At 33.8% G+C, this 26,105-nt stretch overlaps 1 long non-coding RNA gene across 3 annotated transcripts in view; it reads right to left on the bottom strand.

Annotated features, from left to right (window-relative positions):
- Positions 1–23,438, bottom strand: part of LOC142348472 (uncharacterized) — a 217,707-nt gene extending 194,269 nt beyond the window's left edge. For all 3 annotated transcript variants that reach the window (XR_012760739.1, XR_012760740.1, XR_012760741.1), the window contains exon 1: positions 23,244–23,438. This is a non-coding gene — a long non-coding RNA (uncharacterized LOC142348472). The remainder of the gene's footprint in view (positions 1–23,243) is intronic.
- Between the last annotated feature and the right edge of the window lie 2,667 nt (positions 23,439–26,105).

The raw sequence follows: 26,105 nt of genomic DNA, 5'->3' as shown, positions 1-26,105 counted from the left end.
TATACCAAAAATTCTTTTTGTTTTACAATCTAGTTACCCATGGGATACTCCATACCCAGTTTGGTTCGATTTGAACAACTCCTTGACCCGATAAAATTTCTATAGTTTTGAAAATAGAATAAGCGAATAAGTCGATATTTCCGATTGAGATACGAAGTTTTTTTCTAGGAAAGTTAGGCGGACCGTTCTTTTTGCATTACAACCTAAATAGTACTGGTAGTTTGGGATATCATTTTGGTTCACTTTGAACAACTCCTTGACCCGATGAAAAAGACCTATTTTTAAATATACTTAATCAAATTATTCGGAAATAAAGGCAAATTTCCGTATGAAATTCTAACTTTTTTCCTAGACAAGCTATAGCAAAAATTCTTTTTGTTTTATAATCTAGGTACACATGGGATACTCCATACCTAGTTTGGTTCGATTTGAACTACTCCTTGACCCGATAAAATTTCTATAGTTTTGAAAATAGAATAAGCGAATAAGTCGATATTTCCGATTGAGATACGAAGTTTTTTTCTAGGAAAGTTAGGCGGACCGTTCTTTTTGCATTACAACCTAAATAGTACTGGTAGATTGGGATATCATTTTGGTTCACTTTGAACAACTCCTTGACCCGATGAAAAAGACCTATTTTTAAAATTCGTTATTCGCGAAATTCGCAAATTTCCGTATGAAAAACTAACTTTCTTTCTAGGAAGTTAAGCGGACCAATCTTTTCGCATTACAATCTAAATAGTACTGGTAGTCTGGGATATCAATTTGGTTCACTTTGAACAACTCCTTGACCCGATGAAAAAGACCTATTTTTAAAATTCGTTATTCGCGAAATTCGCAAATTTCCGTATGAAAAACTAACTTTTTTTCTAGGAACTTTAAGCGGACCATTTTTTTCGCATTACAATCTAAATAGTACTGGTAGTTTGGGATATCAATTTGGTTCACTTTGAACAACTCCTTGACCCGATGAAAAAGACCTATTTTTAAAATTCGTTATTCGCGAAATTCGCAAATTTCCGTATGAAAAACTAACTTTCTTTCTAGGAACGTTAAGCGGACCAATTTTTTCGCCTTACAATCTAAATAGTACTGGTAGTCTGGGATATCAATTGGGTTCACTTTGAACAACTCCTTGACCCGATGAAAAAGACCTATTTTTAAAATTCGTTATTCGCGAAATTCGCAAATTTTCGTATGAAAAACTAACTTTTTTCTAGGCAAGCTATAGCAAAAATTCTTTTTGTTTTATAATCTAGGTACACATGGGATACTCCATACCCAGTTTGGTTCGATTTGAACAACTCCTTGACCCGATAAAATTTCTATAGTTTTGAAAATAGAATAAGCGAATAAGTCAAAACTTCCGATTGAAAAACTAACTTTTTTTCTAGGAACGTTAGGCGGATCATTCTTTTTGAATTATTGTAAAAAAATCCAAAAGCCCTCAACCAATGCCAACGGGAAAATCTGGTTGTTTCCCGAACTATTACCCGTTGGCATTGAGGCACCCCTCTCAATTTTTTAATACATTTTAATTTTTTTTTTACCTTTTTGACAGGATGGCATTCCTCCTTGCAATCTCCTGGATTCATCTTTGGAATTTTGTAAGTTGAGAGGAAAGAAGAGCTCATAACTTAAGCTGAAAAAAACAACAAAAAATTCAAACGCATAAATTCCTTGACCCGATGAAATTTCTATATTTTTGAAAATAGAATAAGCGAATGTCAAAATTTCCGTACGAAAAACTAACTTTTTTCTTAGGCAAGCTATACCAAAAATTCTTTATCTCCTACACTCTATCTACACAGGAGAAACTGCATACCGAGTTTGGTTCACTTTCGACCACTCTATGACCTAATCAAAAAGACCTTTTTTTAAAAATATTCAAAATTACTCAATTTGAAATAACAGCAAATTTCCGATTGAAAAACTAACTTTTTTCCTAGGCAAGCTATTCCAAAAATTCTTTTTGTTTTACAATCTAGTTACCCATGGGATACTGGATACCGAGTTTGGTTCGATTTGGACAACTCCTTGACCCGATGAAATTTCTATATTTTTGAAAATAGAATAAGCGAATAACTCAAAATTTCCGATTGAAAAACTAACTTTTTTCCTAGGCAAGCTATTCCAAAAATTCTTTTTGTTTTACAATCTAGTTACCCATGGGATACTCGATACCGAACTTGGTTCGATTTGGACAACTCCTTGACCCGATGAAATTTCTATATTTTTGAAAATAGAATAAGCGAATAACTCAAAATTTCCGATTGAAAACTAACTTTTTTCCTAGGCAAGCTATTCCAAAAATTCTTTTTGTTTTCCAATCTAGTTACCCATGGGATACTCGATGCCGAATTTGGTTCGATTTGGACAACTTCTTGACCCGATGAAATTTCTATATTTTTGAAAATAGAATAAGCGAATAATTCAAAATTTCCGATTGAAAAACAAACTTTTTTCATAGGCAAGCTATTCCAAAAATTCTTTTTGTTTTACAATCTAGTTACCCATGGGATACTCGATACCGAATTTGGTTCGATTTGGACAACTCCTTGACCCGATAAAATTTCTATATTTTTGAAAATAGAATAAGCGAATAACTCAAAATTTCCGATTGAAAAACTAACTTTTTTCCTAGGTAATGTATTCCAAAAATTCTTGATCTCCTACACTCTACCTACACAGGGGAAACTGCATACCGAGTTTGGTTCACTTTCGACCACTCTATGACCTAATCAAAAAGACCTATTTTTAAATATATTCAAAATTACTTATTTGAAATAATAGCAAATTTCCGTATGAAAAACTAACTTTTTTCCTAGGCAAGCTATACCAAAAATTCTTTTTGTTTTACAATCTAGTTACCCATGGGATACTCGATACCGAGTTTGGTTCCATTTGGACAACTCCTTGACCCGATGAAAAAGACCTATTTATAAAATTATTTATTTGAAATAATAGCAAATTTCCGTATGAAAAACTAACTTTTTTCCAAGGCAAGCTATACCAAAAATTCTTTTTGTTTTACAATCTAGTTACCCATGGGATACTCGATACCTAGTTTGGTTCCATTTGGACAACTCCTTGACCCGATGAAAAAGACCTATTTTTAAAATTATTTATTTGAAATAATAGCAAATTTCCGTATGAAAAACTAACTTTTTTCCTAGGCAAGCTATACCAAAAATTCTTTATCTCCTACACTCTACCTACACAGGGGAAACTGCACACCGAGTTTGGTTCACTTTCGACCACTCTATGACCTAATCAAAAAGACCTATTTTTAAAAATATTCAAAATTACTTATTTGAAATAATAGCAAATTTCCGTATGAAAAACTAACTTTTTTCCTAGGCAAGCTATACCAAAAATTCTTTTTGTTTTACAATCTAGTTACCCATGGGATACTCGATACCGAGTTTGGTTCCATTTGGACAACTCCTTGACCCGATGAAAAAGACCTATTTTTAAAATTATTTATTTGAAATAATAGCAAATTTCCGTATGAAAAACTAACTTTTTTCCTAGGCAAGCTATACCAAAAATTCTTTTTGTTTTACAATTTAGTTACCCATGGGATACTCGATACCGCGTTTGGTTCGATTTGGACAACTCCTTGACCCGATGAACTTTCTATATTTTTGAAAATAGAATAAGCGAATAACTCAAAATTTCCGATTGAAAAACTAACTTTTTTCCTAGGCAAGCTATTCCAAAAATTCTTGTTGTTTTCCAATCTAGTTACCCATGGGATACTCGATACCGAATTTGGTTCGATTTGGACAACTCCTTGACCCGATGAAATTTCTATATTTTTGAAAATAGAATAAGCGAATAATTCAAAATTTCCGACTGAAAAACTAACTTTTTTCCTAGGCAAGCTATTCCAAAAATTCTTTTTGTTTTACAATCTAGTTACCCATGGGATACTCGATACCGAATTTGGTTCGATTTGGACAACTCCTTGACCCGATGAAATTTCTATATTTTTGAAAATAGAATAAGCGAATAACTCAAAATTTCCGATTGAAAAACTAACTTTTTTCCTAGGCAAGGTATTCCAAAAATTCTTTATCTCCTACACTCTACCTACACAGGGGAAACTGCACACCGAGTTTAGTTCACTTTCGACCACTCTATGACCTAATCAAAAAGACCTATTTTTAAAAATATTCAAAATTACTTATTTGAAATAATAGCAAATTTCCGTATGAAAAACTAACTTTTTTCCTAGGCAAGCTATACCAAAATTTCTTTTTGTTTTACAATCTAGTTACCCATGGGATACTCGATACCGAGTTTGGTTCGATTTGGACAACTCCTTGACCCGATGAAATTTCTATATTTTTGAAAATAGAATAAGCGAATAACTCAAAATTTCCGATTGAAAAACTAACTTTTTTCCTAGGCAAGCTATTCCAAAAATTCTTTTTGTTTTACAATCTAGTTACCCATGGGATACTCGATACCGAACTTGGTTCGATTTGGACAACTCCTTGACCCGATGAAATTTCTATATTTTTGAAAATAGAATAAGCGAATAACTCAAAATTTCCGATTGAAAAACTAACTTTTTTCCTAGGCAAGCTATTCCAAAAATTCTTTTTGTTTTCCAATCTAGTTACCCATGGGATACTCGATACCGAATTTGGTTCGATTTGGACAACTCCTTGACCCGATGAAATTTCTATATTTTTGAAAATAGAATAAGCGAATAATTCAAAATTTCCGATTGAAAAACTAACTTTTTTCCTAGGCAAGCTATTCCAAAAATTCTTTTTGTTTTACATTCTAGTTACCCATGGGATACTCGATACGTAGTTTGGTTCCATTTGGACAACTCCTTGACCCGATGAAAAAGACCTATTTTTAAAATTATTTATTTGAAATAATAGCAAATTTCCGTATGAAAAACTAACTTTTTTCCTAGGCAAGCTATACCAAAAATTCTTTATCTCCTACACTCTACCTACACAGGGGAAACTGCACACCGAGTTTGGTTCACTTTCGACCACTCTATGACCTAATCAAAAAGACCTATTTTTAAAATTATTTATTTGAAATAATAGCAAATTTCCGTATGAACAACTAACTTTTTTCCAAGGCAAGCTATACCAAAAATTCTTTTTGTTTTACAATCTAGTTACCCATGGGATACTCGATACCTAGTTTGGTTCCATTTGGACAACTCCTTGACCCGATGAAAAAGACCTATTTTTAAAATTATTTATTTGAAATAATAGCAAATTTCCGTATGAAAAACTAACTTTTTTCCTAGGCAAACTATACCAAAAATTCTTTATCTCCTACACTCTACCTACACAGGGGAAACTGCACACCGAGTTTGGTTCACTTTCGACCACTCTATGACCTAATCAAAAAGACCTTTTTTTAAAAATATTCAAAATTACTTATTTGAAATAATAGCAAATTTCCGTATGAAAAACTAACTTTTTTCCTAGGCAAGCTATACCAAAAATTCTTTTTGTTTTACAATCTAGTTACCCATGGGATACTCGATACCGAGTTTGGTTCGATTTAGACAACTCCTTGACCCGATGAAATTTCTATATTTTTGAAAATAGAATAAGCGAATAACTCAAAATTTCCGATTGAAAAACTAACTTTTTTCCTAGGCAAGCTATTCCAAAAATTCTTTTTGTTTTCCAATCTAGTTACCCATGGGATACTCGATACCGAATTTGGTTCGATTTGGACAACTCCTTGACCCGATGAAATTTCTATATTTTTGAAAATAGAATAAGCGAATAATTCAAAATTTCCGATTGAAAAACTAACTTTTTTCCTAGGCAAGCTATTCCAAAAATTCTTTTTGTTTTACATTCTAGTTACCCATGGGATACTCGATACGTAGTTTGGTTCCATTTGGACAACTCCTTGACCCGATGAAAAAGACCTATTTTTAAAATTATTTATTTGAAATAATAGCAAATTTCCGTATGAAAAACTAACTTTTTTCCTAGGCAAGCTATACCAAAAATTCTTTATCTCCTACACTCTACCTACACAGGGGAAACTGCACACCGAGTTTGGTTCACTTTCGACCACTCTATGACCTAATCAAAAAGACCTATTTTTAAAATTATTTATTTGAAATAATAGCAAATTTCCGTATGAACAACTAACTTTTTTCCAAGGCAAGCTATACCAAAAATTCTTTTTGTTTTACAATCTAGTTACCCATGGGATACTCGATACCTAGTTTGGTTCCATTTGGACAACTCCTTGACCCGATGAAAAAGACCTATTTTTAAAATTATTTATTTGAAATAATAGCAAATTTCCGTATGAAAAACTAACTTTTTTCCTAGGCAAACTATACCAAAAATTCTTTATCTCCTACACTCTACCTACACAGGGGAAACTGCACACCGAGTTTGGTTCACTTTCGACCACTCTATGACCTAATCAAAAAGACCTTTTTTTAAAAATATTCAAAATTACTTATTTGAAATAATAGCAAATTTCCGTATGAAAAACTAACTTTTTTCCTAGGCAAGCTATACCAAAAATTCTTTTTGTTTTACAATCTAGTTACCCATGGGATACTCGATACCGAGTTTGGTTCGATTTAGACAACTCCTTGACCTGATGAAATTTCTATATTTTTGAAAATAGAATAAGCGAATAACTCAAAATTTCCGATTGAAAAACTAACTTTTTTACTAGGCAAGCTATTCCAAAAATTCTTTTTGTTTTACAATCTAGTTACCCATGGGATACTCGATACCGAACTTGGTTCGATTTGGACAACTCCTTGACCCGATGAAATTTCTATATTTTTGAAAATAGAATAAGCGAATAACTCAAAATTTCCGATTGAAAAACTAACTTTTTTCCTAGGCAAGCTATTCCAAAAATTCTTTTTGTTTTCCAATCTAGTTACCCATGGGATACTCGATACCGAATTTGGTTCGATTTGGACAACTCCTTGACCCGATGAAATTTCTATATTTTTGAAAATAGAATAAGCGAATAACTCAAAATTTCCGATTGAAAAACTAACTTTTTTCCTAGGCAAGCTATTCCAAAAATTCTTTTTGTTTTCCAATCTAGTTACCCATGGGATACTCGATACCGAATTTGGTTCGATTTGGACAACTCCTTGACCCGATGAAATTTCTATATTTTTGAAAATAGAATAAGCGAATAATTCAAAATTTCCGATTGAAAAACTAACTTTTTTCCTAGGCAAGCTATTCCAAAAATTCTTTTTGTTTTACATTCTAGTTACCCATGTGATACTCGATACCGAATTTGGTTCGATTTGGACAACTCCTTGACCCGATGAAATTTCTATATTTTTGAAAATAGAATAAGCGAATAACTCAAAATTTCCGATTGAAAAACTAACTTTTTTACTAGGCAAGCTATTCCAAAAATTCTTTTTGTTTTACAATCTAGTTACCCATGGGATACTCGATACCGAACTTGGTTCGATTTGGACAACTCCTTGACCCGATGAAATTTCTATATTTTTGAAAATAGAATAAGCGAATAACTCAAAATTTCCGTATGAAAAACTAACTTTTTTTCCTAGGCAAACTATACCAAAAATTCTTTATCTCCTACACTCTACCTACACAGGGGAAACTGCACACCGAGTTTGGTTCACTTTCGACCACTCTATGACCTAATCAAAAAGACCTATTTTTAAAAATATTCAAAATTACTTATTTGAAATAATAGCAAATTTCCGTATGAAAAACTAGATTTTTCCTAGGCAAGCTATACCAAAAATTCTTTTTGTTTTACAATCTAGTTACCCATGGGATACTCGATACCGAGTTTGGTTCGATTTAGACAACTCCTTGACCCGATGAAATTTCTATATTTTTGAAAATAGAATAAGCGAATAACTCAAAATTTCCGATTGAAAAACTAACTTTTTTACTAGGCAAGCTATTCCAAAAATTCTTTTTGTTTTACAATCTAGTTACCCATGGGATACTCGATACCGAACTTGGTTCGATTTGGACAACTCCTTGACCCGATGAAATTTCTATATTTTTGAAAATAGAATAAGCGAATAACTCAAAATTTCCGATTGAAAAACTAACTTTTTTCCTAGGCAAGCTATTCCAAAAATTCTTTTTGTTTTCCAATCTAGTTACCCATGGGATACTCGATACCGAATTTGGTTCGATTTGGACAACTCCTTGACCCGATGAAATTTCTATATTTTTGAAAATAGAATAAGCGAATAATTCAAAATTTCCGATTGAAAAACTAACTTTTTTCCTAGGCAAGCTATTCCAAAAATTCTTTTTGTTTTACAATCTAGTTACCCATGGAATACTCGATACCGAATTTGGTTCGATTTGGACAACTCCTTGACCCGATGAAATTTCTATATTTTTGAAAATAGAATAAGCGAATAACTCAAAATTTCCGATTGAAAAACTAACTTTTTTCCTAGGCAAGGTATTCCAAAAATTCTTGATCTCCTACACTCTACCTACACAGGGGAAACTGCATACCGAGTTTGGTTTACTTTCGACCACTCTATGACCTAATCAAAAAGACCTATTTTTAAAAATATTCAAAATTACTTATTTGAAATAATAGCAAATTTCCGTATGAAAAACTAGATTTTTCCTAGGCAAGCTATACCAAAAATTCTTTTTGTTTTACAATCTAGTTACCCATGGGATACTCGATACCGAGTTTGGTTCGATTTAGACAACTCCTTGACCCGATGAAATTTCTATATTTTTGAAAATAGAATAAGCGAATAACTCAAAATTTCCGATTGAAAAACTAACTTTTTTACTAGGCAAGCTATTCCAAAAATTCTTTTTGTTTTACAATCTAGTTACCCATGGGATACTCGATACCGAACTTGGTTCGATTTGGACAACTCCTTGACCCGATGAAATTTCTATATTTTTGAAAATAGAATAAGCGAATAACTCAAAATTTCCGATTGAAAAACTAACTTTTTTCCTAGGCAAGCTATTCCAAAAATTCTTTTTGTTTTCCAATCTAGTTACCCATGGGATACTCGATACCGAGTTTGGTTCGATTTAGACAACTCCTTGACCCGATGAAATTTCTATATTTTTGAAAATAGAATAAGCGAATAACTCAAAATTTCCGATTGAAAAACTAACTTTTTTACTAGGCAAGCTATTCCAAAAATTCTTTTTGTTTTACAATCTAGTTACCCATGGGATACTCGATACCGAACTTGGTTCGATTTGGACAACTCCTTGACCCGATGAAATTTCTATATTTTTGAAAATAGAATAAGCGAATAACTCAAAATTTCCGATTGAAAAACTAACTTTTTTCCTAGGCAAGCTATTCCAAAAATTCTTTTTGTTTTCCAATCTAGTTACCCATGGGATACTCGATACCGAATTTGGTTCGATTTGGACAACTCCTTGACTCGATGAAATTTCTATTTTTTTGAAAATAGAATAAGCGAATAATTCAAAATTTCCGATTGAAAAACTAACTTTTTTCCTAGGCAAGCTATTCCAAAAATTCTTTTTGTTTTACAATCTAGTTACCCATGGAATACTCGATACCGAATTTGGTTCGATTTGGACAACTCCTTGACCCGATGAAATTTCTATATTTTTGAAAATAGAATAAGCGAATAACTCAAAATTTCCGATTGAAAAACTAACTTTTTTCCTAGGCAAGCTATTCCAAAAATTCTTTTTGTTTTACATTCTAGTTACCCATGTGATACTCGATACCGAATTTGGTTCGATTTGGACAACTCCTTGACCCGATGAAATTTCTATATTTTTGAAAATAGAATAAGCGAATAACTCAAAATTTCCGATTGAAAAACTAACTTTTTTACTAGGCAAGCTATTCCAAAAATTCTTTTTGTTTTACAATCTAGTTACCCATGGGATACTCGATACCGAACTTGGTTCGATTTGGACAACTCCTTGACCCGATGAAATTTCTATATTTTTGAAAATAGAATAAGCGAATAACTCAAAATTTCCGTATGAAAAACTAACTTTTTTTCCTAGGCAAACTATACCAAAAATTCTTTATCTCCTACACTCTACCTACACAGGGGAAACTGCACACCGAGTTTGGTTCACTTTCGACCACTCTATGACCTAATCAAAAAGACCTATTTTTAAAAATATTCAAAATTACTTATTTGAAATAATAGCAAATTTCCGTATGAAAAACTAGATTTTTCCTAGGCAAGCTATACCAAAAATTCTTTTTGTTTTACAATCTAGTTACCCATGGGATACTCGATACCGAGTTTGGTTCGATTTAGACAACTCCTTGACCCGATGAAATTTCTATATTTTTGAAAATAGAATAAGCGAATAACTCAAAATTTCCGATTGAAAAACTAACTTTTTTACTAGGCAAGCTATTCCAAAAATTCTTTTTGTTTTACAATCTAGTTACCCATGGGATACTCGATACCGAACTTGGTTCGATTTGGACAACTCCTTGACCCGATGAAATTTCTATATTTTTGAAAATAGAATAAGCGAATAACTCAAAATTTCCGATTGAAAAACTAACTTTTTTCCTAGGCAAGCTATTCCAAAAATTCTTTTTGTTTTCCAATCTAGTTACCCATGGGATACTCGATACCGAATTTGGTTCGATTTGGACAACTCCTTGACCCGATGAAATTTCTATATTTTTGAAAATAGAATAAGCGAATAATTCAAAATTTCCGATTGAAAAACTAACTTTTTTCCTAGGCAAGCTATTCCAAAAATTCTTTTTGTTTTACAATCTAGTTACCCATGGAATACTCGATACCGAATTTGGTTCGATTTGGACAACTCCTTGACCCGATGAAATTTCTATATTTTTGAAAATAGAATAAGCGAATAACTCAAAATTTCCGATTGAAAAACTAACTTTTTTCCTAGGCAAGGTATTCCAAAAATTCTTGATCTCCTACACTCTACCTACACAGGGGAAACTGCATACCGAGTTTGGTTCACTTTCGACCACTCTATGACCTAATCAAAAAGACCTATTTTTAAAAATATTCAAAATTACTTATTTGAAATAATAGCAAATTTCCGTATGAAAAACTAACTTTTTTCCTAGGCAAGCTATACCAAAAATTCTTTTTGTTTTACAATCTAGTTACCCATGGGATACTCGATACCGAGTTTGGTTCCATTTGGACAACTCCTTGACCCGATGAAAAAGACCTATTTTTAAAATTATTTATTTGAAATAATAGCAAATTTCCGTATGAAAAACTAACTTTTTTCCAAGGCTAGCTATACCAAAAATTCTTTTTGTTTTACAATTTAGTTACCCATGGGATACTCGATACCTAGTTTGGTTCCATTTGGACAACTCCTTGACCCGATGAAAAAGACCTATTTTTAAAATTATTTATTTGAAATAATAGCAAATTTCCGTATGAAAAACTAACTTTTTTCCTAGGCAAGCTATACCAAAAAGTCTTTATCTCCTACACTCTACCCACACAGGGGAAACTGCACACCGAGTTTGGTTCACTTTCGACCACTCTATGACCTAATCAAAAAGACCTATTTTTAAAAATATTCAAAATTACTAATTTGAAATAATAGCAAATTTCCGTATGAAAAACTAACTTTTTTCCAAGGCAAGCTATACCAAAAATTCTTTTTGTTTTACAATTTAGTTACCCATGGGATACTCGATACCTAGTTTGGTTCCATTTGGACAACTCCTTGACCCGATGAAAAAGACCTATTTTTAAAATTATTTATTTGAAATAATAGCAAATTTCCGTATGAAAAACTAACTTTTTTCCTAGGCAAGCTATACCAAAAAGTCTTTATCTCCTACACTCTACCTACACAGGGGAAACTGCACACCGAGTTTGGTTCACTTTCGACCACTCTATGACCTAATCAAAAAGACCTATTTTTAAAAATATTCAAAATTACTAATTTGAAATAATAGCAAATTTCCGTATGAAAAACTAACTTTTTTCCTAGGCAAGCTATTACAAAAATTCTTTTTGTTTTACATTCTAGTTACCCATGTGATACTCGATACCGAATTTGGTTCGATTTGGACAACTCCTTGACCCGATGAAATTTCTATATTTTTGAAAATAGAATAAGCGAATAACTCAAAATTTCCGATTGAAAAACTAACTTTTTTACTAGGCAAGCTATTCCAAAAATTCTTTTTGTTTTACAATCTAGTTACCCATGGGATACTCGATACCGAACTTGGTTCGATTTGGACAACTCCTTGACCCGATGAAATTTCTATATTTTTGAAAATAGAATAAGCGAATAACTCAAAATTTCCGTATGAAAAACTAACTTTTTTTCCTAGGCAAACTATACCAAAAATTCTTTATCTCCTACACTCTACCTACACAGGGGAAACTGCACACCGAGTTTGGTTCACTTTCGACCACTCTATGACCTAATCAAAAAGACCTATTTTTAAAAATATTCAAAATTACTTATTTGAAATAATAGCAAATTTCCGTATGAAAAACTAGATTTTTCCTAGGCAAGCTATACCAAAAATTTTTTTTGTTTTACAATCTAGTTACCCATGGGATACTCGATACCGAGTTTGGTTCGATTTAGACAACTCCTTGACCCGATGAAATTTCTATATTTTTGAAAATAGAATAAGCGAATAACTCAAAATTTCCGATTGAAAAACTAACTTTTTTACTAGGCAAGCTATTCCAAAAATTCTTTTTGTTTTACAATCTAGTTACCCATGGGATACTCGATACCGAACTTGGTTCGATTTGGACAACTCCTTGACCCGATGAAATTTCTATATTTTTGAAAATAGAATAAGCGAATAACTCAAAATTTCCGATTGAAAAACTAACTTTTTTCCTAGGCAAGCTATTCCAAAAATTCTTTTTGTTTTCCAATCTAGTTACCCATGGGATACTCGATACCGAATTTGGTTCGATTTGGACAACTCCTTGACCCGATGAAATTTCTATATTTTTGAAAATAGAATAAGCGAATAATTCAAAATTTCCGATTGAAAAACTAACTTTTTTCCTAGGCAAGCTATTCCAAAAATTCTTTTTGTTTTACAATCTAGTTACCCATGGAATACTCGATACCGAATTTGGTTCGATTTGGACAACTCCTTGACCCGATGAAATTTCTATATTTTTGAAAATAGAATAAGCGAATAACTCAAAATTTCCGATTGAAAAACTAACTTTTTTCCTAGGCAAGGTATTCCAAAAATTCTTGATCTCCTACACTCTACCTACACAGGGGAAGCTGCATACCGAGTTTGGTTCACTTTCGACCACTCTATGACCTAATCAAAAAGACCTATTTTTAAAAATATTCAAAATTACTTATTTGAAATAATAGCAAATTTCCGTATGAAAAACTAACTTTTTTCCTAGGCAAGCTATACCAAAAATTCTTTTTGTTTTACAATCTAGTTACCCATGGGATACTCGATACCGAGTTTGGTTCCATTTGGACAACTCCTTGACCCGATGAAAAAGACCTATTTTTAAAATTATTTATTTGAAATAATAGCAAATTTCCGTATGAAAAACTAACTTTTTTCCAAGGCAAGCTATACCAAAAATTCTTTTTGTTTTACAATTTAGTTACCCATGGGATACTCGATACCTAGTTTGGTTCCATTTGGACAACTCCTTGACCCGATGAAAAAGACCTATTTTTAAAATTATTTATTTGAAATAATAGCAAATTTCCGTATGAAAAACTAACTTTTTTCCTAGGCAAGCTATACCAAAAAGTCTTTATCTCCTACACTCTACCTACACAGGGGAAACTGCACACCGAGTTTGGTTCACTTTCGACCACTCTATGACCTAATCAAAAAGACCTATTTTTAAAAATATTCAAAATTACTAATTTGAAATAATAGCAAATTTCCGTATGAAAAACTAACTTTTTTCCAAGGCAAGCTATACCAAAAATTCTTTTTGTTTTACATTTTAGTTACCCATGGGATACTCGATACCTAGTTTGGTTCCATTTGGACAACTCCTTGACCCGATGAAAAAGACCTATTTTTAAAATTATTTATTTGAAATAATAGCAAATTTCCGTATGAAAAACTAACTTTTTTCCTAGGCAAGCTATACCAAAAAGTCTTTATCTCCTACACTCTACCTACACAGGGGAAACTGCACACCGAGTTTGGTTCACTTTCGACCACTCTATGACCTAATCAAAAAGACCTATTTTTAAAAATATTCAAAATTACTAATTTGAAATAATAGCAAATTTCCGTATGAAAAACTAACTTTTTTCCTAGGCAAGCTATACCAAAAATTCTTTTTGTTTTACAATCTAGTTACCCATGGGATACTGGATACCGAGTTTGGTTCCATTTGGACAACTCCTTGACCCGATGAAAAAGACCTATTTTTAAAATTATTTATTTGAAATAATAGCAAATTTCCGTATGAAAAACTAACTTTTTTCCTAGGCAAGCTATACCAAAATTTCTTTTCGTTTTACAATCTAGTTACCCATGGGATACTGGATACCGAGTTTGGTTCCATTTGGACAACTCCTTGACCCGATGAAAAAGACCTATTTTTAAAATTATTTATTTGAAATAATAGCAAATTTCCGTATGAAAAACTAACTTTTTTCCTAGGCAAGCTATACCAAAAATTCTTTTTGTTTTACAATCTAGTTACCCATGGGATACTAGATACCTAGTTTGGTTCCATTTGGACAACTCCTTGACCCGATGAAAAAGACCTATTTTTAAAATTATTTATTTGAAATAATAGCAAATTTCCGTATGAAAAACTAACTTTTTTGCTAGGAACGTTAAGCGGACCATTCTTTTCGCATTACAATCTAAATAGTACTGGTAGTCTGTGATATCAATTTGGTTCACTTTGAACAACTCCTTGACCCGATAAAATTTCTATATTTTTGAAAATAGAATAAGCGAATAAGTCAAAATTTCCGATTGAAAAACTAACTTTTTTCCTACGCAAGCTATACCAAAAATTCTTTTTGTTTTACAATCTAGTTACCCATGGGATACTCGATACCGAGTTTGGTTCCATTTGGACAACTCCTTGACCCGATGAAAAAGACCTATTTTTAAAATTATTTATTTGAAATAATAGCAAATTTCCGTATGAAAAACTAACTTTTTTCCTAGGCAAGCTATAGCAAAAATTCTTTTTCTCCTACACTCTAGATACACATGGGATACGTCCCCAACATGAGGTGCGCAAAATCCCAGCGGGGGGAAACCGACTAACCGGCGTCTCAACGGGGCAGGGGGGGTGTGCACCTCATGGGGGCCCGAGGCCCTCACCTTAGATTAATAGTATATAAATATAAAAAAAATTTTGGTACTATAACAATAACCACTCATTATAACCACCTGCAAAATATATATTGGGACACTTGACACTAACACAGGAATCTGACATACTAACACAGGAATTCAACACATAACAAGTTTAATATTGTATTCATGGTAGTGTTTCTCTCCTCAGTAGGTCAAAACTGAGTCAACTTTCCTGGCCAATTTCTCGGAAACGGCTGAACAAAAAAAAACGCCCTTGTTACAGTTTGAAGCACTGCTTGAGATACGCATCATATTAAAAAATGAGCCCAATCGGTGCACTCTTCGAGGAGTTATAGCAAAAAATATGTACCGTACCAAATGACCTTAGATGAGATGATACACCACATTCAGAGCTAAAATTGACCTTCTGAACTACATAAAACGACATGTAAAATATATATGGCAACAATTCACATTATCAGGCGAATCTAACGGGCCAATAAACAAGCTTTAAATCGCATTATAGGTGACGTGACAGAGCTCTGTAGGTACCGGTACCCTGCTTCAGCAGGTAAAAAATTGGGTACCTGTCCTGGCCAATTTCTCGAAAACGGCTGATCGAAACGAAACGACACCTATATCAAAACAAAGCTTAGCTCAAGCTGGGTTTAACAAAAAAAAATTCATCAAAATCGGTTCACTCTACAACGAGTTATTGCAAAGTAAATGTACCGTACCAAATGACCAAAAAAACAGAGTACTCCGGCTGCAGAGCCAAAATTGAAGATCTAAACTTGAGAAACCGCTATATAAAGTATACATATTCGGAACCTACATTAAACGGGCTGTTCAAAACACTAATTTTTGTAATACAGTTCAAAGCTTCAAGGTGTCAATGGTGTCAACCGGTGGGTGTCAACCGCTTCTGGGACTAAAACCAAGGCCAAGTTTACTGGCCATTTTCTCTAAAACGGCGGATAAAAAATAAACCCGCTTGTTCAAGTTTGAAGCACTGCTTGAGATACGCATCATATTAAAAAATGAGCCCAATCGGTGCACTCTTCGAGGAGTTATAGCAAAAAATATGTACCGTACCAAATGACCTTAGATGAGATGATACACCACATTCAGAGCTAAAATTGACCTTCTGAACTACATAAAACGACATGTAAAATATATATGGCAACAATTCACATTATCAGGCGAATCTAACGGGCCAATAAACAAGCTTTAAATCGCATTATAGGTGACGTGACAGAGCTCTGTAGGTACCGGTACCCTGCTTCAGCAGGTAAAAAATTGGGTACCTGTCCTGGCCAATTTCTCGAAAACGGCTGATCGAAACGAAACGACACCTATATCAAAACAAAGCTTAGCTCAAGCTGGGTTTAACAAAAAAAATTTCATCAAAATCGGTTCACTCTACAACTTTTTTCCTAGGCAAGCTATACCAAAAATTCTTTTTGTTTTACAATCTAGTTACCCATGGGATACTAGATACCTAGTTTGGTTCCATTTGGACAACTCCTTGACCCGATGAAAAAGACCTATTTTTAAAATTATTTATTTGAAATAATAGCAAATTTCCGTATGAAAAACTAACTTTTTTGCTAGGAACGTTAAGCGGACCATTCTTTTCGCATTACAATCTAAATAGTACTGGTAGTCTGTGATATCAATTTGGTTCACTTTGAACAACTCCTTGACCCGATAAAATTTCTATATTTTTGAAAATAGAATAAGCGAATAAGTCAAAATTTCCGATTGAAAAACTAACTTTTTTCCTACGCAAGCTATACCAAAAATTCTTTTTGTTTTACAATCTAGTTACCCATGGGATACTGGATACCGAGTTTGGTTCCATTTGGACAACTCCTTGACCCGATGAAAAAGACCTATTTTTAAAATTATTTATTTGAAATAATAGCAAATTTCCGTATGAAAAACTAACTTTTTTCCTAGGCAAGCTATAGCAAAAATTCTTTTTCTCCTACACTCTAGATACACATGGGATACGTCCCCAACATGAGGTGCGCAAAATCCCAGCGGGGGGAAACCGACTAACCGGCGTCTCAACGGGGCAGGGGGGGTGTGCACCTCATGGGGGCCCGAGGCCCTCACCTTAGATTAATAGTATATAAATATAAAAAAAATTTTGGTACTATAACAATAACCACTCATTATAACCACCTGCAAAATATATATTGGGACACTTGACACTAACACAGGAATCTGACATACTAACACAGGAATTCAACACATAACAAGTTTAATATTGTATTCATGGTAGTGTTTCCCTCCTCAGTAGGTCAAAACTGAGGTCAACTTTCCTGGCCAATTTCTCGGAAACGGCTGAACAAAAAAAAACGCCCTTGTTACAGTTTGAAGCACTGCTTGAGATACGCATCATATTAAAAAATGAGCCCAATCGGTGCACTCTTCGAGGAGTTATAGCAAAAAATATGTACCGTACCAAATGACCTTAGATGAGATGATACACCACATTCAGAGCTAAAATTGACCTTCTGAACTACATAAAACGACATGTAAAATATATATGGCAACAATTCACATTATCAGGCGAATCTAACGGGCCAATAAACAAGCTTTAAATCGCATTATAGGTGACGTGACAGAGCTCTGTAGGTACCGGTACCCTGCTTCAGCAGGTAAAAAATTGGGTACCTGTCCTGGCCAATTTCTCGAAAACGGCTGATCGAAACGAAACGACACCTATATCAAAACAAAGCTTAGCTCAAGCTGGGTTTAACAAAAAAAATTTCATCAAAATCGGTTCACTCTACAACGAGTTATTGCAAAGTAAATGTACCGTACCAAATGACCAAAAAAACAGAGTACTCCGGCTGCAGAGCCAAAATTGAAGATCTAAACTTGAGAAACCGCTATATAAAGTATACATATTCGGAACCTACATTAAACGGGCTGTTCAAAACACTAATTTTTGTAATACAGTTCAAAGCTTCAAGGTGTCAATGGTGTCAACCGGTGGGTGTCAACCGCTTCTGGGACTAAAACCAAGGCCAAGTTTACTGGCCATTTTCTCTAAAACGGCGGATAAAAAATAAACCCGCTTGTTCAAGTTTGAAGCACTGCTTGAGATACGCATCATATTAAAAAATGAGCCCAATCGGTGCACTCTTCGAGGAGTTATAGCAAAAAATATGTACCGTACCAAATGACCTTAGATGAGATGATACACCACATTCAGAGCTAAAATTGACCTTCTGAACTACATAAAACGACATGTAAAATATATATGGCAACAATTCACATTATCAGGCGAATCTAACGGGCCAATAAACAAGCTTTAAATCGCATTATAGGTGACGTGACAGAGCTCTGTAGGTACCGGTACCCTGCTTCAGCAGGTAAAAAATTGGGTACCTGTCCTGGCCAATTTCTCGAAAACGGCTGATCGAAACGAAACGACACCTATATCAAAACAAAGCTTAGCTCAAGCTGGGTTTAACAAAAAAAGTTTCATCAAAATCGGTTCACTCTACAACGAGTTATTGCAAAGTAAATGTACCGTACCAAATGACCAAAAAAACAGAGTACTCCGGCTGCAGAGCCAAAATTGAAGATCTAAACTTGAGAAACCGCTATATAAAGTATACATATTCGGAACCTACATTAAACGGGCTGTTCAAAACACTAATTTTTGTAATACAGTTCAAAGCTTCAAGGTGTCAATGGTGTCAACCGGTGGGTGTCAACCGCTTCTGGGACTAAAACCAAGGCCAAGTTTACTGGCCATTTTCTCTAAAACGGCGGATAAAAAATAAACCCGCTTGTTCAAGTTTGTAGCACTGCTTGAGATACGCATTATATTAAAAAATGAGCCCAATCGTTGCAGTCTAGAAGAAGTTATAGCAAAAAGTAGGTACCCTGCCAAATGACCCAAAAAGCGAGGTGACCCGACTTCAGAGCCAAATTTGACTATAACAATTCCGTAAAACGCTATGGAAAATATATATGGGGATACTCCCCACTAACTGAGGATTCTAAAACACTAACATTTGTTGGGTAAATCGCGGGCTTTGTTGTACCGAAATTTGGGTCACTCAAGATAGCCCGAAAATTCGACTTTTTTCAACTTTAAACATTAATAACTTTTTGATTAGGACGATTTGAGAAATTAACCAAACACTGCAAGCAAGACGGGTTCATTGCCAACAAAATGCGACCACTCCCGTTTAATTTGGTCCAGTACTTTAGCAGATACTAACAAAATACTGTTCTGTACCCCATTTTTTGGGCTAAAATCGAAGCCCCAGATCTCCGGAACCGACGTAAAACAACGTGAAACAGCGTTCCCGGCGTATTTGTGGGTGTAATTTTGGTCCACTTCCACGTTCTAGGTCAAGGCAAACCTTCATCGTGAGGTGGGAAAAAATTTCCCACCTCACCATGAAGGTTATGATGTTTTGTGTGTTTTTACATAAAACAACATCCACAGAAATTTGATGAAATCGTGAAAAAAGAAAAATTGTTGAATTAATCCGATTATTTGATACAATTAGCTTCAACAACGTAAATAGTGTCTAGAAAACACAAAACGCACGCCCAAAAAGTTGTTCAATTGCCCAAAACACCACTAAGCCATAAAATTTGAGAAAAAATTTTGTTTTTCCGCTTTCAACATTGCTTTCAACATCTTCAGGACTGTGACCCAGCCATTCCAGAAAAGAATGTCCTAAGAGAAACAATTTATGCCAAAAATTACTCGTTTTGGTCAAAAATTGAATTGGAAATTCGAAAAAGTACAAACTTAAGTTCCTTTCTCAATGTGATAAAGCAAGTTGTTTCCTCCGCAAAAGCAGATTTTTCTTCTATTCTAATCTGTTGCAACTATTCTTAGTTACCTGGTTTTCTTTTCCTAGAAGCCTGTGATTGAAACAAAAGATCAAAATAAATTGAAAGAAAATATTAATCCCGAAACAATCAGCTCGTAACAAAATTGGTAATTGACCAAAAAAGCGAGGTCACCAGATTCAGAGCCAAAATTGACTATCTCAATTCCCAAAACTACGATGCAAAATTTATATGGGGATACTCTCTTTTAACTGAGGACTGTAAAACACTAAGATTTGTTGAGTAAAGCTTGTGCTTGGTTGTAACCAAAATTGGGTCACTCAACAAAGCCCGAAAATTCGACTTTTTTTTCAAATTTAAACATTAATAAGTTTTTGATGAGGACGATTTGAGAAACCAACTAAAGACTGCAAGCAAGAAGGGTTCAGTGTTCATAAAACGCGACTACTCCCGTTTAATTTGGTCCGACTGATATCAACAACTTTAGCAGATAATAACAAAATACTGTATTGTACTCCATTTTTTGGGCTAAAAGCAGAGCCCAAAATCTCCGGAACTGACGTAAAACAACGTGAAACAGAGTTGACGGCGTAATTGTGGTTGTGATTCTGGTGCACTTCGACGTTCTGGATCACCGAAAACCTTCATGGGGAGATGGGAAAAAATTTCCCACCTCACCATGAAGGTTATGATTTTTTGTGTGTTTTGACATAAAACAACATCCACAGAAACTTGATGAAATCGTGAAAAATGAAAAATTGTTGAGTTAACCCCATTATTGATACAAATAGCTTCAAGAACTTAAATACTGTTCAGAAAACACAAAAAGCATGCCCGATAACTTGATCAATTGAAAAAAAATTCTTTCATTTGGTCAAATGACCTATTTTGAATACCAAGTTTCAGGTATCGCTAAAATGCACCATCAAAACGTGTGAAAAAATAGTACATTAAGTATATAGTGATACTCCCCATTAATTGAGCATTCTAAAACACTAAAATGTTTAATCTTGACAAAAAAATTCAACTTTATGTTACCGCCGAATTAGCCGAACATGGCCGAAAATCGAGGTTCGGCGCATACAGAGCAAAAATTGACCAATTCAACTCCACAAAATCAAACTAAAAATATATGTGGGAATCCTCCATGATAAAAGGGGAATCCAAGAAACCAAAATATCTAGGTTCGTTGTGGTTTTCTGGGGTACCCGTTTTTGGAGAACACCAAAATCATATTATTGGTGACTTTTTAAAATTTAACAATGAATAATTTTCACCACGACGACTTAGGACAGCACCTATACAGCAAAAACAAGAAAATTACAGCATCAGAAAAATGATTCTCCGCCCAAAAATTTATAGAGTACTTTGGAAGATATCAGCAATTTACTGAAGTGTACCTCTTTTTTTGAGCTAGAACCAGAGACCCAGTTCTGCAGAAATCAAGTATAGCTGAGTAGAACAGCCATGCTAACGTGTTTGTGAGTGTAGCTTAGGTCCACTCAATAATTTTTTGTCACTGCAAGTGTTCATGGGGAGGCGGGAACAAATTCCCACCTCGCCATGGAGGCTATGATATTTTGATTAGTTTGACAAAAAAACAACACACACACAGAAATTTGTTGAAATTGTCAGAAATGAAAAATTGTTGAATTAACAATAACCATCATTAAAACTGGCTTCACGGACAGAAACAGATGTAGAAAAAGCAAATTAAATAGGGAGAAGGACGTATCATTGAAATTTAAACACTCCAACTACAAAAACAAAAAAAACGGAAAATTTTGAATTTAATCGAATTAACATGCTGAAAAGGTTAACCAAGGTCTAAGAACAGCTCAGCTAATACTGAATGCATGGTTGATCACAAAAATTAAAGCAAAATTGACACAAAAATGGCACAATATCCGAAAATTGGCATCGATTTTATTAAAAGCTTTTGGAAGATAATTTTATGATATTGAATGAGCCGTAAAAGCATATGGTCTTGGAGATGATATCCAAGAAACCATAAATTATTATTCATGAGTTTGTCTTGGACTTTCAAGTTGTTTGCCTGAAACCCGCATAGGGTGCGGTGTTAAAAATTTTTGAGACAAATTTTAGGTTGTACAAAATAAGTTTAATGATCTTGGATGGGCCATATCAGTCTATAGTCTTGAATATGGTATCGAAAACACCATAAAAATTTTCACAAGTAATTTTCAAATCTCCATTTTAATCGTTTGTAACCCGCATAGGAGGTTATTAAAATCAGTTTTTGCCAAAAAAAGATGCTGCACAAAAAAAAGTTTTATGATCTTGGATGGGCCATAAAAGTCTATGGTCTTGGATATGGTATCCAAGACGCCAGAAAATTTTTTTCACAAGAAAATATTTAAATGTCCATTTTTATCGTCTGAAATCCGCATAGGACAATGTTAAAATCATTTTTGTGTCAAAAAAAGATGTTGCACAAAAAAAGTTTTATGATCTTGGATGGGCCATAAAAGTCTATGGTCTTGGATATGGTATCCAAGGCACCATAGAAAAAATTTTTTTTTGTTGAAGGCCAATGGCAAGTACGATATATTTGTTGTTCTACATGGTCCAAAAAACGTCATTTAAGATCACCTTGAAATTTTTGTATGGTCTTATGTATGGTATCAAAGAAGCCATACAACCATACATGTCTTACGTATGGTTTCCAAGAATCTTTTATGGTGGTCAACCCGGGATATTGTGAAAAGGGTCTGAGATTTGTCACGAGATTCAAGAATGAGCATAACTCTGTTCTAAAACTTTCAAAGTGTAATTAGCCTGAACGTTTTTGCCCGAAATTCATTTGTAATTTTATGAGACCCAACTCAATGACTTAATTGTTCTCGCGATAATGGATATATGTAATCACAAATGGCAGTTGTTTTCTTAGTCTACAGCAATTAGTATGGAGCGGGAAGTTTCTGAATTCAATCATTGAATGGGAATTTTTCTATTCGTTCTAATTGACACCATCTTACTCATTTGGAAAGAATACTGATAGGTCTGAAAAGGACTTATATGTTCTGAAAGGATTATTATCTATGGTTCCACTATCTCTTTATTTATATACTTCTTGCAGCAATATATTTCTAAAATACCCTTACCTTGATTGGTTCCGCCAGCGAAACGCCTTATTTTGTTGTGAGTTATCACTATATGTTCAGATCAAACACTGAAATTTTAGCTAACTGATTATTTTGTTAGCAAAAAACAGCAGCTATATTTTGTTTCCGAAGCAACTACATCATCTGAGAAGAAAAATCTGTAAGAAATCTTCCGATGATCTCATTTATAGGCGCACGTGCTAAATCCTAAAAAATGGATCATGAGGAGCACCCAGAGATCAAGAGTTTTTTCTTGTTAGCAATCTGTCTAACAGTGAATGTGTTAATTTCTGGGGCCGAGGGTTTGGAGCTAATTTCTTGAAATGCTTGTGATTGCATGTTTATATTTATATATAGTTAAGAGCGGAAATTTAAAAACCTTTGTTTACTCATTGTATAACAATCGGATCTTTTCCGTTTGTGACCCCAGTACATTATGCAACCATCAGTTAAAGAGCACAAATCACTACATAGTAAATCATTATGAAAAATTCTGTTAGGTGCGTAGGGGGGGGGGGGGGGGGGTGCGAATAATATGTACTCACTAAGCTGGGGAGGGGGCACAAAATTGAAAAGATCCTAAAAATAGATACAAAACAATAGTATTTTTGATGCGTACCATGCACCCCAGTACGATATGCACCCCAAGTCAGAGAACACGTGTTCTTATATAGTAAATCAAAATGCAAAAACAAGGCACTTGATTCTTTGGGTTACTCAAATGTCTTTCAATAGAACAAAATTTTTGGCTGACAATTAAAGAGTTGTGCAATATTTAGCATCTAAGAAAACCTGAAATTTTTACAGAATTCTCAACAATTATTTTGAAGAAAATTAAATATAAACTGACGTATAAATTCATTCTAAACGCATTGATAAGTACCTAGCAGCGCGGTGAATTTAATGCGGATTTTTTTTCTAACTGAGTGAAAATTTTTTTTCTACACTAATGACTGTTAACTGAAATAACTTCAAAAATTTTATTAGCTGCATTATAACTCGATCTAGGTAATTATACATAACCAACATTTAATATAACATTGTAGATCTAACGTGTTTAAATATTCAATTGATGCAGTTAGTAATCGAGTTCACAAAAATTATCGGGAATTCAACAATGACGGGTTTCTTTGAACGTTTTTGCAACAGTTTTGTTGACATGAATTTTTTGGATGGGAGTATTTTTTTGTTTGAAAATTGTCATTGACACAAATTATCAGTTTTTAGTCCTATCTGTGATTTTCAGGTCGGAAATACTTACTCAGTCTTCTAAAATTTACCAAAGACTTCTTTCTCCAAAATCAAACCTGGGTCGAATTTTTTGGACGAAACTTTTTAAGAAATGCGATGAAAACGGTGACAAATATGATTCACCAATTTTGTTACAAAAATTCAACGCGAAATTCACCCATTTTTTTACGAAAATTCACCGCATTTACTTTTGTGGCAAATTAATATATTAGACCAGGTACATGCGGAGAAAGAAAAAGATTCACCCCATCTCTCTGCATTTTTTACAAAAAATCAGCGAATTTATTTTCCAAATTTATTGAATCTGAATTAAATTCAGAAGAAAAATCAAGGAAGTCAGTGACAGATGCTGCTTTGGAATAAGAAGTTGTAGACATGCAGTAGGCGAAATGTTCGAACCCGTCGACGGAAGTTTCTTCTTTTTATGAATTCCGTTGAATGCAATGAGAATTATTAATTCCTTGAGACTCACCGCATTCACCGCAAATAGATGTAAGAAATGCGCGGTGAATTTTTTCAACGCATTTCACATTTTCTTAAGAAATTCACCACCTAACATCGACCCGGGAAGACTGATAAAAGTTCTGCCTCTGAAAACATCGTCAAGACAACAGTTTTGAACACAGGCAAGAACATTTCTGCAAAAGAAACCCTCCATAGATAGTAGAAGAGTTTTTCAATAATAAGGTGTTTCGTTGTGATAAAATTTTGAGAAAAAGAGTTTGAGAAGCGTTCAGCTTTATAGCTGTCTTTGCAATCCTGCTGATGAGCTAAATTCTTATCAGATGGTGCCCATAGATATTGGATATCTTCTTTTCGATGAAGACATATTGGAAAACAATGAATATCGGCTTACACCTCTAGTACGCTCCGTTTCACTGCACACACAAAACTGCAGTTAAGCAGAACCAGCATCTACTAGTTTTCATCGCAGAAACTTTTGCTAATGGAAGTATGAAAAGTCCAAAGAGAGTTTTTTTCTATTTATTCAACTTTGTTTTTTTTTAAATTATCTATATATATATATATATATATATATATATATATATATATATATATACATATATATATATATATATATATATATATATATATATATATATGCGTGTGTGTGTGGGTGTGTGTGTACCCATTAAGCTGGGGATGGGGCAAAAACTGAAAAGATTGTAGAAATAGATACAAAACAATAGTATTTTTGTTGCGTACCATGCACCCCAGTACGATATGCACCCCAAGTCACAGAACACGTGTTCTTATATAGTAAATCAATATGCAAAAACAAGGCACTGATTCTGTGGGTTACTTTTAATGTAGGTGTGCCGTGCGGGATGTACAAACGAAAAAGATCCAAAACCTATCACTTGTATGCCAGAATTTAGTACAATGTCTAAAAAGAGCTACCAATTTGAAAAACGCTTTACTTCAAGTATCAATTCAAACGTGAAGATCGCACTCAAATGACTGACTATAGAACAAAATTTTTGACTGACAATTAAGGAGTTCTCAACAACTATTTTTACAGAATTCTCAACAATTAATTACGAAGAAAATTAAAATTAAACTGACGTATAAATTTATTCTAAACGCATTGATATGTACCTAGCGGCGCGG

Source organism: Convolutriloba macropyga, chromosome 10, assembly GCF_964194025.1.
Source record: "Convolutriloba macropyga chromosome 10, txConMacr16.3, whole genome shotgun sequence".
Taxonomy (NCBI): domain Eukaryota; kingdom Metazoa; phylum Xenacoelomorpha; order Acoela; family Convolutidae; genus Convolutriloba; species Convolutriloba macropyga.
Note: the sequence above shows the minus strand (reverse complement) of the source record. Positions and strands in the feature narration are given on the sequence as shown.